Source organism: Pinus tabuliformis, chromosome 7, assembly GCF_031772625.1.
Source record: "Pinus tabuliformis cultivar Carrire ecotype Pingquan chromosome 7, CPIR1, whole genome shotgun sequence".
Lineage (NCBI taxonomy): Eukaryota > Viridiplantae > Streptophyta > Pinopsida > Pinales > Pinaceae > Pinus > Pinus tabuliformis.
The window spans coordinates 812311707-812326916 of NC_142293.1; positions in this window are offsets into that span (position 1 = coordinate 812311707).

Sequence of the window (15210 nt, forward strand, 5' to 3'; positions counted from 1 at the left end):
TCAGAATTCGTCAAGGTTATGCAGCTCAAAACCAAAAAATAAATATGGGACAAGATCATTCTGAGCTATGAAGAAGATGAATAGGTAAAACGAGCAAAACTACAAACTCTCAGGATTCAATATGAAAATCTCAGAATGCACAATGATGAAAGTGTGGCTAACTATTTCCTATGTATAGATGAGATTGTTAATTATATGAAAAATTTGGGTGAAGAAATAAAAGAAGTTGTTTTGGTTGAAAAGGTTCTAAGATCTTCATCTTCTAAGTTTGAATCAAAAGTTTCTGCCATAGAAGAAAAACATAATCTATAGAGCCTTACCATGTCACAGCTACACGGAATCCTAACCGCTTACGAAATGAGAAAAGGGGGACCATCAGACAAGAGAGAAGCGGCATTCAAAGCGTCAGGAAAAATAGATTACAATGACTCAGGACATATGTCGGAAGAATAGGAAGAATCAATTTTTTTCAAGAACCTTCAATGGGGTTCTGGAAGATTCAGAGGTAAGCTACCATTCAAATGTTTTGCTTGTGGAAGAGTCAGTCACTATGCTGCCAAGTGTCCTCATATAGATAATCTTGACAATGGTAAGGAACTAGTTAGATCGAACATAAAACAGAATGTAAGTAAGAAGAGTTATTACACACATGAAGATAGTGATGGACTTTCAAATAGCGATGAAGATGAACAAGGAAATGATTATAAACTTTAATGGAAGATGATGATTTCTTGGATGCTATAGATGAAGAAAGTCTTTATGAAGAAATTTCTAAACTCAAAATTTGCTTAGAAGAGAAAAATATGATTATAGATACTCTGACATTCCAACTTGCTGAAATGGAGAAACACAATGAAAAGTTAGAATGTGAAATTGTGGGACCTAGAAAGGACATTGAGAAAACGAAAGCTCTTAATCTTGATTTGCTAAATGATCTGAAACTTTAGATGATATTATCAAAGTGCAATGTTCTCCTCTAATCAAGACAGGTCTTGGGTATACTAAAGAAACATCTCAAGCACAGAAGCCATCTACCTCCCAAAGTTATCTTGAAGCTACAAGGAAAAGTGAACAAGTGGACAATCCACAACAAAGGCCCAATGAAGATCGCCAGGTAAATCAGGGACAATTTACTTCAACAATGAACAGAAATCACCAAGTAAATCGAGGGAAATCTACTTCAAGGATGAACAAAAGCTACAACCAACCACAGGTAAATCATTCTCAATTTACCTCAAGAATGAATGGCTATTACAATGGAAGGTTTGATGATCGCAGGAATTTCTTCAATGGCCAATGTTTCTCTTGTCATAACTTTGGACATAAAGCACCTTAATGCATTGCCTACAAGACCATCATGACCAGAGAAGCACGAAATCAAAGGAGTGTGACTGGAATCATGAAAATAACTTGTTATCACTCAGGTTGTCCCTTGGCTCCTTAAGGGATACAATCGAGGTAACCACAAACCAATCTTTGGATCACAGGTTCTAGCCTACCTGCAATCAGAGAGGGCTCTCTCTTTATAATTTAGCTTTGTTTTGATATGATTTTAGGCTAGTTATGGTGTACATAGGTTTTGTTTTGATTTTCGGTGGGAAGGATGATGCTTTTCAAATGGAGTTGGACTGCAAAGCGTGAGAAGTTCAAACCATTGGGGATGGAGTCAAGGATAAGGGTTGCTGGTGCGTTTTCTTGGTCACAAGAGGAATACAGAGCAGGATAACTACACATAGAACAATATCAAGCTAGAATAAAGATGGAATGAAGGTCAAAGATGAAAGGCAACTAAGAATCTTTCATCAGCTAACAGAAGGAGGGTGAATGACCTTTATCTAGGAGCAATCAAGGTTTCCTAAACAATTATTCATAAACGAGAGAAACAATGTAAACATGATTGTTTAAGTATGCATATTCATAACTATTTCTAAGGAAAAACATGTAGAAATAACAAAAATTGAGCATAGAGTGCTGCTAAGCAAACTCTAAGCTATTCTTCTTTCCTGCTATTTAGATGGTGACACAATGGTGGCATAAACACATATAAAATGTAAACAGAGGTAAGAAACACTTATTGGGCCATGTAGAAGCATTACAATTCCATAGTTCACTCTTCAGCCATTAAAACACAATAGCCAGTTCATCATCCAAGAATTCCAATGATCGTTGATTATAGAGGCTCTCAAAGAATACAGTGCAAGTCTGGAGAGGAGTTATCAACCAACCAACCCTTTAAACAATGAACAGGGTGGTATATATAGAGAAAATATCCAAAAAATATCTACAACAGCAGATCTTGAACAAATCTGATGGAATAAGTGCCTTTAATCTAACTTATCCTGAAATAAATGCAACAAATATCTACTTATGCTGCGCTGGAGGCAGCCACATTCAAAATGAGTAAATATGGGGTCCTTTGAGCTCCTTGCTGTTCATTTGGCCATAACTGTGGTTTGGTTTCTGCAGCGCTGCCCTTAGGTGGCCTTATGTGCATTAAATTTGATCTGGTGAGCCTTAATGGCTTTAAATTCCATCATTGATACCCTTTGACTTTGTTGGGGCTCTTTAATGTTCCTTTGATGTGGCTTTATGATTTCCACTAATATTTTCCACTGATACACTTTGTCGCTACTCTGATACTCTTTAATATTGAATCAGGGCCTTTTCTCTCCACTGATACACTTTGCCGCTACAAAATCGCCCTTGCCTGCCACTTTATGGTGAGGTTTGACTACTGCTATGCCTTCTGTGGCCTTTAGAACTGTTTTGGCGCTTGGCCGATCAAAACATTATCAAAACTGAAGAAATATTGCAAAAAAGAGGAGGAATGGACACTGATAGCCTGCTGAGAGAAAGACCCTGTTGTTTAGAGCCAATTTGTGGTGGAGTGATCCAAAATTGATGCAGAATGATTAAGATTCCCTTAGAGATGAAGCGCACGCGGGCGCCGAACAAAACCATGAAGAAATGCCCTTTTCCCTATATAAAGTGAAAAATCACTTTAAACGTGATTTTTTTTGAAAAACAGGGTGGGAGCGACATTGTAGCGGAAATTAAATATGGGCCGTTGGATCGCGCGAAGGTAGATCCAACGGTTGGCGCGCAATCAGCGATCCGTGATCGGCGGATCTCCAAACCACAATACCTCCGAAACGCGATGAACACCGTGGACTCGACGCACTATAGGCTTTCTTTCTTATGATTTCGGCTCCGGAATATCGGAGCTATATATGGGGCTACGACTTAATGAGGACTGTTGATCTGAGGGCCTGAATGGGCGACTGTGATTAAATCGGCATTTCGCTATCGGCGGGGACATGGGGCGGGGCTTTATGGATATGCGATCGCCGAAATGGGAGCGATGCGATAAGATCTGGGCCGTTGGATGGGCGGGGTGATCGGACGGCTGGCGTGCAGTCGGCATATCGCATCGGGGAAAATGGATCGGAGGAATATATAAAGGGGCCAATACTTGTGACTGCCACCTCCGACAGTGATATCGCGTCGGAAGGGGGGGGGAATGCAATCGGAGGGATGCCTTATGAGTTGGCAATGGGCCACTTGCGATCAGAGGAAGGCCTCTCCAATCAGAGGAAGGAAATAATGGCATCAGAGGGGTTTTTTCATGATCGGAAGGGTTCTGATAACAAAAAAGAGGGTTTATATGGAGTCGGAAGGGAAAATATGAGATCAGAGGTGGACTTTGATGCTTTTGAAGGGGTTGTTAATGCATCGGAAGGGGTCTGAATGCATAGGGAGATGGTTAAAGAGGCAAATGAGGGTTCTTACTAAGTTTTAGGAAAACTTAGTAATTCCCAAGCAATATTTATGGTTATATTTCAACTAGAGGGAGGGGATATGTATATAGAGGAATTCTTATCAGTAAGGGAAGGGGAAATATATAGGGATTTACATAATAAGTTAGAAATTAATATGAATTTTGATCGGAAAGCGCTAAGGATAGGACTCTTTAGGCTTTAAAGGGGAAATATGACTTGTAGAAGAAATATAAGCATCCTTAAGCAAAGTAGACCTTTACTTAGGAAATATTTATGGAATATGATGAAATTAAGAAATGTCAAGCAGATCTTGACCTCTTTAGGGGAAGTTAGCGAATGATTTGGGGTAAAGGATGAAGGGGAATTTAGACATGCCTCGCTTGAGCTGCTCCAAATGGATTTTGCCTTATACTTGTGATCAGAATAGATTTAACACTTGAAAACTTGAAATGGATCACAATTCATCATACCGCCACCTCAAAACTACCTACCCAACCTACTTACCTAACATTTTTTCTTCTTTTTGGATGGGTGCACTTGGACTAGCAAACCCAGATTTTCATCTTTTTTTTTAGCTATCCTCCTATCTAAATCTACCCTTATTTCTGCCAGGGGCTCAAATTAAGCAGTTGAGTACCCTTGTTTCTCTACCTATCTAATGATCTGCCAAGATTAAACAGTTTGGACAGATATTCATTCTCTATTTCTAAAACAAGAAATTTAAACCTAAGGAAGCCAAGATTAAGCTATTTGGCCTTCCCTTAACTGTGAAATCCTTCAAAAATGGAACTTTTGCAGCATGGAAAAGATGAACATTTTTGGCACTTCCACTGTCAATCATGAAATATGAAAACTTATTGCAATAGGAGGCTAACAGTAGCTCCACTTAGGGATGGTTTTTCCAGATGAAAAGCCAAGAACAACAGGTCAGAATGCCTTGGTCTTCAATTGTTGCTGTAATTTGAAAACTTTCTTCTTCTTTGATGCTTTTGACTGAATTCTTGTAAGCTGATATACAGTATCCTTTTTGAGCTGATTTGCAGAAAAATTACAGCTTTGCTTCTTGCCTTTTGGGTGCTTGTAAACATATTCAAATCTGCCTGAGCACTTCTTTTTGAAATCAATTCAAAACAGAGATCAAATGGTGCATTTTCTTTGATCCTTCCTTCAAAATTTGTTGCGTTATTCCCTTATCAGACTGTTGTAAATGAAAATGTTGAAAATACAAATAATAATGTACAAAAATAATATACAGTTGCATTATGTACATCAAAAGGGGTCATGATAGTGCTTGAGCATTCGGCCATTGACAGGGCCTTCTTCAGCTTCTGTGCCATCCAAAATCTTGAGAAAATATGTATTGTTTCCTTGCACAACTTGAATAACATATGGCTCTTTCCACAGGAAATCGAATTTGCCATGCTTTCCTTTGTCCTCTCTCCTTGAATCCCACCTTAGCACTTTGTTGCCTATATAGAAATCTTTAGCCTTTGCTCTTTTATCAAACATTTTCTTCAACTTCTCTTGTAAAATCTGAGCTCTGTTATACACTTGCTCCCTTGTTCGCTGTAGATGGATGGTTTGATTGATTCTTCTTTCCATATCATTGGGCTCAGCCTGAATCTCTTGCAGTAGCTTGATCACAGGGATCCCCAAAGATGAACGAAATCTTGCCTCCATTCCATAAACTAACTCATATGGGCTTACTCCAATGGATCTCTTAGTTTTCAATCTATCAACCCATAGTGCATTTGTGAGCTTCTTGTGCCAATTCTTTTTATTCTCCTCCAATACTTTCTTGATGATATTGATGAGGCTTTTATTAGATGATTTGGCTAGGCCATTACCTTGAGGGTAATAAGTTGTGGAGTGACCTAAGGAGATGTCGTATTTGTGGCAAAACCTAATCATTTTCTTGGATTTAAAGACAGCAGTGTTGTCTGTAATGATCTTCTCTGAACAAGCAAATTTGGACAAAATATTGGTTTCAAGGAATTGGATGATGGTTGAGTCATTGGTTTGCCTACAAGAGATGGCCTCAATCCACTTGGTAAAGTAATCTGTAGCAGTTAAAATCCACTTGTGCTGGCTGGAAGAGGATGGGTGGATCTCACCAATGAAGTCTAAACCCCACTGTTGGAATGGTTTCTTAGTTGAAATGGGCTTAAGGGGTAAGGGCAGCAGCTTTCTTTTGCCTTCAAAGATCTGGCATTTATGGCAAGACATCACAAATTTTTTCACATCAGCAAACAGAGAGGACCAATAGTAACCAGCCCTTAGTATCTTATCAACAGTAGATTTCCAATATAAGTGCCCTCCACAGTCCCTTGCATGAAATTCTTTCATAATATTGTCAGTTTCATTCAAAGTTAGACAATTAAGCAATATTCCTTCATGATTTTTCCAAAACAGGGCACTATCTAGGACACAAAACTTTGATGCTTTCATCTTTAAAAATCTCTTTTTGGTTCTGGACAACCCTGGGGGAGCAAACAGGTTTAACAATATAAAACAAATATCAGCATACCAAGGTGATTGCAAGAAAGCTTGACTGATCTGTGGAGTCGCCAGCTCTTGTTCATTGTCCAGTTCATTTATGTCTAAGGCTTGGAAATTTGTTTTGAACATTAGTTTCGCTAAACCTTGTCCCTTTATCAGTTTAGTGGGCTTTATCTCAATGTCATACTCAAGGATATTGGCAATCCATTTACCTCTTTTTCCTTCAATCCCTTCTTGAGTTAATATGTCTTTTACAACAGCATTTGGCACATAAGCAATCACATGTGAATATAAAATGTAAACTCTGAAATCTTTGATGGCTTTTACAAGGGCATATGCTTGTTTCTCCATGATTTGATATTTCAAGGGGGCATCTCTAAGGGCTCGGCTAAAGAAAGCAATGGGCTTTTCATTTCCTTGGTCATCTTTCTGTAATAGGACAGCAGCAATGGTGTGTTGAGAAGCAAAGGAAAAAATAATGAAATCTTTGTCAAAATTGGGGCTTGTGAGGACTGGTGCTTGGGTTAATGCAGTTTTTATGCCCTCAAAGGCTTGCTTGGCTTCTAAAGACCATTTAACTTTAGAATCTTTCTTTAGCATGTTATTTAACAGTCTTATCAGCTCAGCCAAGTTTGGGATAAATCTCCTTAGGAAATTGATTTTTCCTAAAAAAGCTTGCAGTTCTTTGATGTTTCTTGGATAAGGGATTTGGAGAATGGCTTGAATCCTTTCTGGATCGATTCTAATGCCATATTTTGAGATAATATGGCCCAACAATTTGCCTTCTTCTAGGCCGAAGAGAGACTTCTTGGGGTTTAAATATACGCCATACTTCCTACAAGTAAGGAATACTTGTCTCAGATGTTTCAAATGTTCTTGATCAGATTTGGAGAATGGGGTAAGATCATCTAGGTAGACCACTACGAAATCATGGATCTCTTTGGCAAAGGCAATGTCCATTGCCCTTTGAAAAGTAGCACCTGCATTCTTAAGTCCGAAAGGCATTTTCACATATTTAAAAGTTCCCCATGGTGTTATAAAGGCTATCTTGTCCTGATCATCTGGGTGAACTAATATTTGATTGAATCCTGAAAATCCATCAAGCAAAGAAATTCTTGAAGACCCCAAAACCCTTTGTAGAATATGGTCCATCTTTGGCAATGGGTAGTGGTCTTTGAGGGAGGCTTGGTTAAAATTTCTTAAGTCAATACATAGTCTAATCTCACCTATTTTCTTCCTTGTAGGCACTAAGTTGGATACCCATTCTGAAAATCTGATTGGTGCAATGATACCTGCTTCAAACATTCTGTTCACTTCTTTCTCAATCAAGGGAAGAAGCACAGGATTGATTCTCCTTAATTTCTATTTGAAATGCTTTTGATTTGGTTTCAAAGGGATGGTATGTTGAATGACAGAGGTGTCATAGGACTTGAGGTTCTCATAACTCCATGTAAATACATCTTGGAACTCTTTAAACAGGTCAACATACTTTGGCTTTTGATTAGGGGGCAAAGACTTGGACAGTTTTATCATTTTGGGCTTTTCTGCTATTTCAATATTACAGTCTTCAATTGCAGCATTTAAGGATTGCATTTTTGGCTTTTTGGGAATGTCATTTGAATTGAATATGTCTTCTAAGGGAGTCAAGCATGTGGGTAGGAAATTGTCTTTCAATTGAATAATTTCAGTCTCTGTCTTAGCTATTTCATCCAAATTCATTTGCTTCAGCTCTTCTATGTTCTTGTCATCAAAAATGGTTGGGCACAACATTTGATTTGTTTCTTCAGCTATTATAGTCTGCTCATTTTGGCTCATTTACTGTTGTGGGTCATCCATGGCATTTGTATCATTCTTTAGGCTTGAAAATTCTTGCTGTAAAGTGAGGAAATTATTGATCTGTGCATCATTTTCAAAGACTTGCCAGTCTTTGACATTGTTAGGGATAGCAGGCCTGTGCTTTATCTCAGCTATAAAGTGGTGATTGGGCTCAAAAGGCAGCTTACAAGTGTTGGAAAAAGTTGCTAGACTATGCGTGTGGATATTATGGCTTCTTGGAATTTTGGAAAGCTTGGATTCGGTAAAGGAATTGAGGATTTCTGTGGCAGCAGACCTATAAGCCCTTAGCCTATTGTTATTAGCAACAAAGTTACCTTTCATCTGTATAATGATCAAATCGGAGTCACCTAGAATGGAAACTTTTGGAGCTCCTAGAGATTTGATTAGCTTGAGGCCTAAAAGGAGGGCTTCATACTCTGCCATATTGTTGGTAGATCTGAAATTTAATCTATAAGCATGACCCTCTGCATGGTCGTTTTGTGTATTATGGATCCACACTCCTGCCCCTGCTCCTAGCTTATTTACTGAACCATCAAACTTCAAATACCATAGGATTTCTTGGTCCTGACTAGTATTGGGAATTTCAGTCATTTTGTCAGTGGGCAGATTTGAGTTTTTTGTTTCATTGAGTTCTTCTTGTGTACTGGTTGCATCAATAGTTATAACAGTTTCATGGGTATGTGCAACCGATTCTTTATTTGTGCAGATTTCTTGTTCTAAAGCCAAAGGCTTATCAACAGTGGGAGGAGACATATTATCATTGAACAAGATAAACAAATCCATATTAGAATGGATTGAATAAATAGGAAAGTTTTGGGGCTTTTCCTCACTACTTACCACATATTTCATAAGTGTTTCCCTATGCAGTCTCTTTGGTTGCCCAAAGACCGAAATAGTGGCATAAGAGAGGTCTAATTGGAGAGAACCTTAGAGTTTTTCTCCCCAAGATCTTGATAAGAGCATGCCATACTTTGGTGGAATGTCAGCAACCACCACGTCCATTAGGATTGTTTTGTTGGGATATTGGGCTAAAGACACACATAAGTCTTTGATTAAGCCTAAACACTTGACTTGACTAGAATCAAATGAGAACAGGTCTTTGTATGGTCTAGTAACATCAAGTTTTAGCTTCTCCATTACAGCTTTAGGCATTAGGTTGTGTGAAGCACCTGAATCAAACATTGCATTGTGCAAGACTTTATCATGTATGTGCAAACTAACATAAAAGGGTAAAACAACTCCATTTGCTGATTTTCCATCGACTTATGGACTAAAAAGTAGCTCAGTTTGATCATCTAGGACATTAACATCATCCCTATTCTCTGGCATTTGCAAGGATATTTTGATTTGCTGTTTATATACGTCATGTTTAGCAAGCTCAGAGAGAGGGATAGATATCTTTAGTTTACCAATTTCTGCCTCGAAATCAAAGGACTTCTCTGATTGAGTTTTAGTGTTGTGACTGGTAGATTTTCCCTTTTCAATTGGAGTTTGAGTGTTTTTCTCTTGGTTTTCAGTGATTTCTTGAGATTTTTCTGTTTTGGGAAGGCTTTGAGGAGTGTTGTTTGAATTATCTTTTGAGGAAGAGGATACAAAAGGCTGATTTTTAGAGGGTTGCATGTCAAATACATCCTCTATGGTCACTTCTTTTAATTTTGGGTCTGTTTTATCAGCAGGTTCTGTGATAGTGGCATTTTCTTTTGCTTTCTTAGGCTGCTTGACATCCTTTGGCTTGATGGGATCAGACACATCAATGGTTCTTGTTCTCAATTTGTATTGTTTATGGACTTCGTAGACAGCTGAATCATAGCCTTCTTTGAAGTCAAATGACTCTCTAGAGTTGGTCTGAAATTGATTTATATCATGGTCATCTTGGTCTTCTTGGGTTAGAAAAACATGTTATTCATTTTTCAAACCCATCAAGTTTATATGAGAATCCTTAGATGGTTGACTAGATGTGGATGCCTCGGCATAGTTTTCTTGAAAAGGAGGTCTTATATCATGTTCAAGGCTAGCCCTTCCAACATTTGGATTTTGGTTTTTTCTACAATTTGGGTTTCTGATAGTATTATCTTGTTGTCCATCCCATGATCTATTTCTTTCAATAGTTTCCATTCTATCTCCAATACCGTGCATGGTATTGCTGATTGCATCCAACTTTTGCTCAAATGCTGAAGGTTCTTCTTTAAAAGTAGTTCTCGTCTCAGCTCTTGCTCTGTTTGTTTGGAAATCAGATTTGCCTCCACACTAACAGTTACATTCTACATGTCTGCTAAGCTTTGAGGGGTTCTTTCCCTCAATTGACATGCCATGTCAGAATCAAATCCATCAGGGAATTTGTATAAAGCTAGATCAGGTGGAGGTCTAAGGTTTTGTGGAATAGCATTGTAAACATTGTTGAACCTAGCACAATAGTCTAAGATAGCTTCTTGAGGGCCTCTTTTGATAGTGTCATATTCAGATAATATGTGCAGAGGGTCCCTCTTCTTCTCCCATATGTTGAGAAATGTTTGGTAAAGGGCCTCTGGATCAGCTATGGAATTTGCAGGGAGAGCTCTAAACCAGGGCCTTACATCACCTGTTAAACTTTGGACAAAAATCTTCATTCTTACATGATCATCATCTATTTTGTAACTCTCAAAATAGTCCTACATTTTCTTGGTATGTTGCAGGGTAGTGTTAGAACCAGTACCATCAAAATATGTGATTTTGGTTTTATAATCCTGAGGCATAGCCCCAGGATTTGCAGATAATTGTAAAGGAGCATATCTATTTGCCATATTTACTAGTATAAGTGGAACGGCAGGAAGAAATGGAACGACTGGAACAGTAGTAACAACAGTGGTAATAGGAGGAGTATGTGCAGAGAATGGAGGAGTGGAAAAGGTGCTTTGAGAGGCGGATGATGAAATAGGAGAGGTGGGGGCTGAACGAAATAAAACTTTGACAGGGGTTGGAATATAGCCTTGGGGAATTGTTTCAGGACTCGAATCAGCAATATCCTCTTTTCCCTCTTGTTCCCTTAGAAACTTTGGGATTAAATTGGGATTTTCAAAAACAGCCGGGGGATTTGGGTCTGGATTTGACCTTGTATAGCATGATTTCTTCTTGGGAGCCAGCTTCTAACATGTTTTTTGGAATTTTCTGAAGATTGTCCCCAGTGGAGTCGCCAATGATGTTATCACTTAGGTTGTCCCTTGGCTCCTTAAGGGATACGGCCGAGGTAACAACAAACCAATCTTTGGATCATAGGTTCTAGCCTACCTGCAATCAGAGAGGGCTCTCTCTTTATAATTGAGCTTTTTTTTTATATGATTTTAGGCTAGTTATGGTGTACATAGGTTTTTCTTTGATTTTCGGTGGGAAGGATGATGCTTTTCAAATGGAGTTGGACTGCAAAGTGTGAGAAGTTCAAACCATTGAGCATGGTGTCAAGGATAAGGGCTGCTGGTGCGTTTTCTTGGTCACAAGAGGAATACGGAGAAGGATAGCTACATATAGAACAATATCAAGCTGGAATAAAGATGGAATGAAGGTCAGAGATGAAAGGCAACTAAGAATCATTCATCAGCTAACAGAAGGAGGGTGAATGACCTTTATCTAGGAGCAGTCAAGGTTTCCTAAGCAATTATTCATAAATGAGAGAAACAGTGTAAACATGATCGTTTAAGTATGCATATTCATAACTATTTCTGAGGAAAAACATGTAGAAATAACATAAATTGAGCATAGAGTGTTGCTAAGCAAAGTCTAAGCTATTCTTCTTTCCCGCTATTTAGATGGTGACACAATGGTGGCATAAACACATATAAATTGTAAACAGAGGTAAGAAACACTTATTGGGCCATGTAGAAGCATTAGAATTCCATAGTTCACTCTTCAGTAGTTCACTCTTCAGCCATTAAAACACAGCAAACAGTTCATCATCCAAGCATTCCAGCGATCTTTTATTATAGAGGCTCTCAAGGAATACAGCGCAAGTCTGGAGAGGAGTTATCAACCAACCAACCCTTTAAACAATGAACATGGTGGTATATATAGACAGGATATCCAAAAAATATCTACAACAGTAGATCCTAAACAGATCTGAGGGAATAAGTGCCTTTAATGTAACTTATCCTGAAATAAATGCAACAAATATCTACTTATGTTGCGTTGGAGGCAGCCGCATTCAAAATGAGTAAATATGGGGTCCTTTGAGCTCTGTGTTATTCATTAGGCCATAAATGTTCTTTGGTTTTTGTAGCGCTGACCTTAGGTGGCCTTATGTGCATTAACTTTGATCTGGTGAGCCTTAATGGATTTAAATTCCATCACTAATACTCTTTGACTTTGTTGGGGCTCTTTAATGTTCCTTTGATGTGGCTGTATGATTTCCACTGATATTTTCCACTGATACACTTTGCCGCTACTCTGATACTCTTTAATACTGAATCGGGGCCTTTTCTCTCCACTGATACACTTTGCCGCTACAAAATCGCCCTTGTCTGCCACTTTATGGCGAGGTTTGACTACTTATGTGCCTTCCGTGGCCTTTAGAACTGTTTCGGTGCTTGGCTGATCAAAACATTATCAAAACTGAAGAGATTTTGCAAAAAAGAGGAGGAATGGACGCTGATAGCCTGCTGAGGCAAAGACCCTATTGTTTAGAGCCAACTTGTGGTGGAACGATCTAAAATTGATGCAGAATGATTAAGCTTCCCTTCGAGTTGAAGCGTGCGCGGGCGCCAAACAAAACCATGAAGAAATGCCCTTTTCCCTATATAATTTGAAAAATAACTTTAAATGTGAAATTTATTGAAAAACAGGGCGGGAGCGACACTGTAGCGGAAATTAAATCCGGGCCATTGGATCGCGCAAAGTCAGATCCAACAGTTGGCGCACAATCGGCGATCGACGATCGACGGATCTCCAAACCACAATACCTTTGAAACGCGATGAACCCCGTGGACCTGATGCACTATAGGCTTTCTTTCTTATGATTTCGGCTCTGGAATATCGGAACTCTACATGGGGCCATGACTTGATGAGGACCGTTGATATGAGGGCTCGAATGGGTGACTATGACTAAATCGACGTTTCGCTATCGATGGGGACATGGGGTTGGGCTTTATGGATATGCGATCGCCGAAATGGGAGCGATGCGTTAAGATCATTGGATGGGCGGGGTGATCGGACGGCTAGCGTGTAGTCGGCATATCGCATCGGGGAAAATGGATCGGAGGAATATATAAAGGGGCCAATACTTGTGACTGCCACCTCCGACAGTGATATCACGTCGGAAGGGGGGGGAATGCAATCGAAGGGATGCCTTATGAGTCGGCAACGGGCCACTTGCGATCGGAGGAAGGCCTCTCTGATCAGAGGAAGGAAATAATGGCATCAGAGGGGTTTTTGCATGATCGGAAGGGTTCCGATAACAAAAATGAGGGTTTATATGGAGTCAGAAGGGAAAATATGAGACCAGAGGTGGACTTTGTTGCTTTTGAAGGGGTTTTTAATGGATCCGAAGGGGTCTGAATGCGTAGGGAGATGGCTAAAGAGGAAAATGAGGGTTCTTACTAAGTTTCAGGAAAACTTAGTAATTCCCAAGCAATATTTATGGTTATATTTCAACCAGAGGGAGGGGATATGTATATGGAGGAATTCCTATCACATTTTAGTAGGGGAAGGGGAAATATATAGGGATTTACATAATAAGTTAGAAATTAATATGAATTTCGATCGGAAAGCGCTAAGGGTAGAAGTCTTTAAGCTTTAAAGGGGAAATATGACTTGTAGAAGAAATATAAGCATCCTTAAGCAAAGTAGACCTTTACTTAGGCAATATTTATGGAATATGATGAAATTAAGAAATGTCAAGCAGATCTTGAACTCTTTAGTGGAAGTTAGCGAATGGTTTGGGGTAAAGGATGAAGGGGAAGTTAGACATGCCTCGCTTGACCTGCTCCGAATGGATTTTGCCTTATGCTTGTGATCAAAATAGATTTAACACTTGAAAACTTGAAATGGATCACAATTCATCATACCACCACCTCAAAGCTACCTACCCAGCCTACTTACCTAACATTTTTTCTTCTTTTTGGATGGGTGCACTTGGAATAGCAAACCCAGATTTTCATCTTTTCTTTTGGATATCCTCCTATCTAAATCTACCCTTATTTCCGCCAGGGGCTCAAATTAATCAGTTGAGCACCCTTGTTTCTCTACCTATCTAATGATCTACCAAGATTAAACAGTTTGGACAGATATTCATTCTCTATTTCTAAAACAAGAAATTTAAACCTAGGGAAGCCAAGATTAAACTGTTTGGCCTTCCCTTAACTGTGAAATCCTTCAAAAATGGAACTTTTGCAGCATGGAAAAGATGAACATTTTTGGCACTTCCATTGTCAATCATGAAATATGAAAACCTATTGTAATAGGAGGCTAACAGAACCTACAAGAACTTTTCTACTCTTGAAAATGAAATAGAATGTTCTATCTCTAACAACTTTGGTCATGAAGATTCTGAATGCAGGAGTAGGTTTTGTAGAAATTTTGAATAATATAACACTTATTCACAGAGATTATCCCAATTATACACTATTTTTGGAATGCATTCATAATACATAACCTCCTCTACGTTGATCATCAATTTTGCAGAATTAAAAAGAGTGAAACATCAATCACATGCACACATTAACACAGTATGTACTGGGGAAAGCATACAGCTAAAAAACCCCAACTATCTGTATATTATAATGATAGAGAACATGTAACAATACATAGTACAATACTCCTCACAAGTACTTAGTACTATCTCCACCTTCTACACACAAACTAGCTCAGATCTGAATCAAGTCACAGGTTCAAGTCTCCTCCGCTGTGTGCTTGCCTCTACTGCACAATCCAATGTGAGAACAGGAATGATCCAAGCTCGTTTTCTTTTTCTTGTACTGTGAAATCCTCATTGGCAATCCCAATCACTGATTGTGAAAATCTCATGCACAGCTATAGTCACAACTGATAGTAGTCTCCACCTCTAACACTTGTCTCCACTGAACTGTCCATGCACTGAGTTAAATGATGTATTCTTTAGTTGCTTTATGAGTTA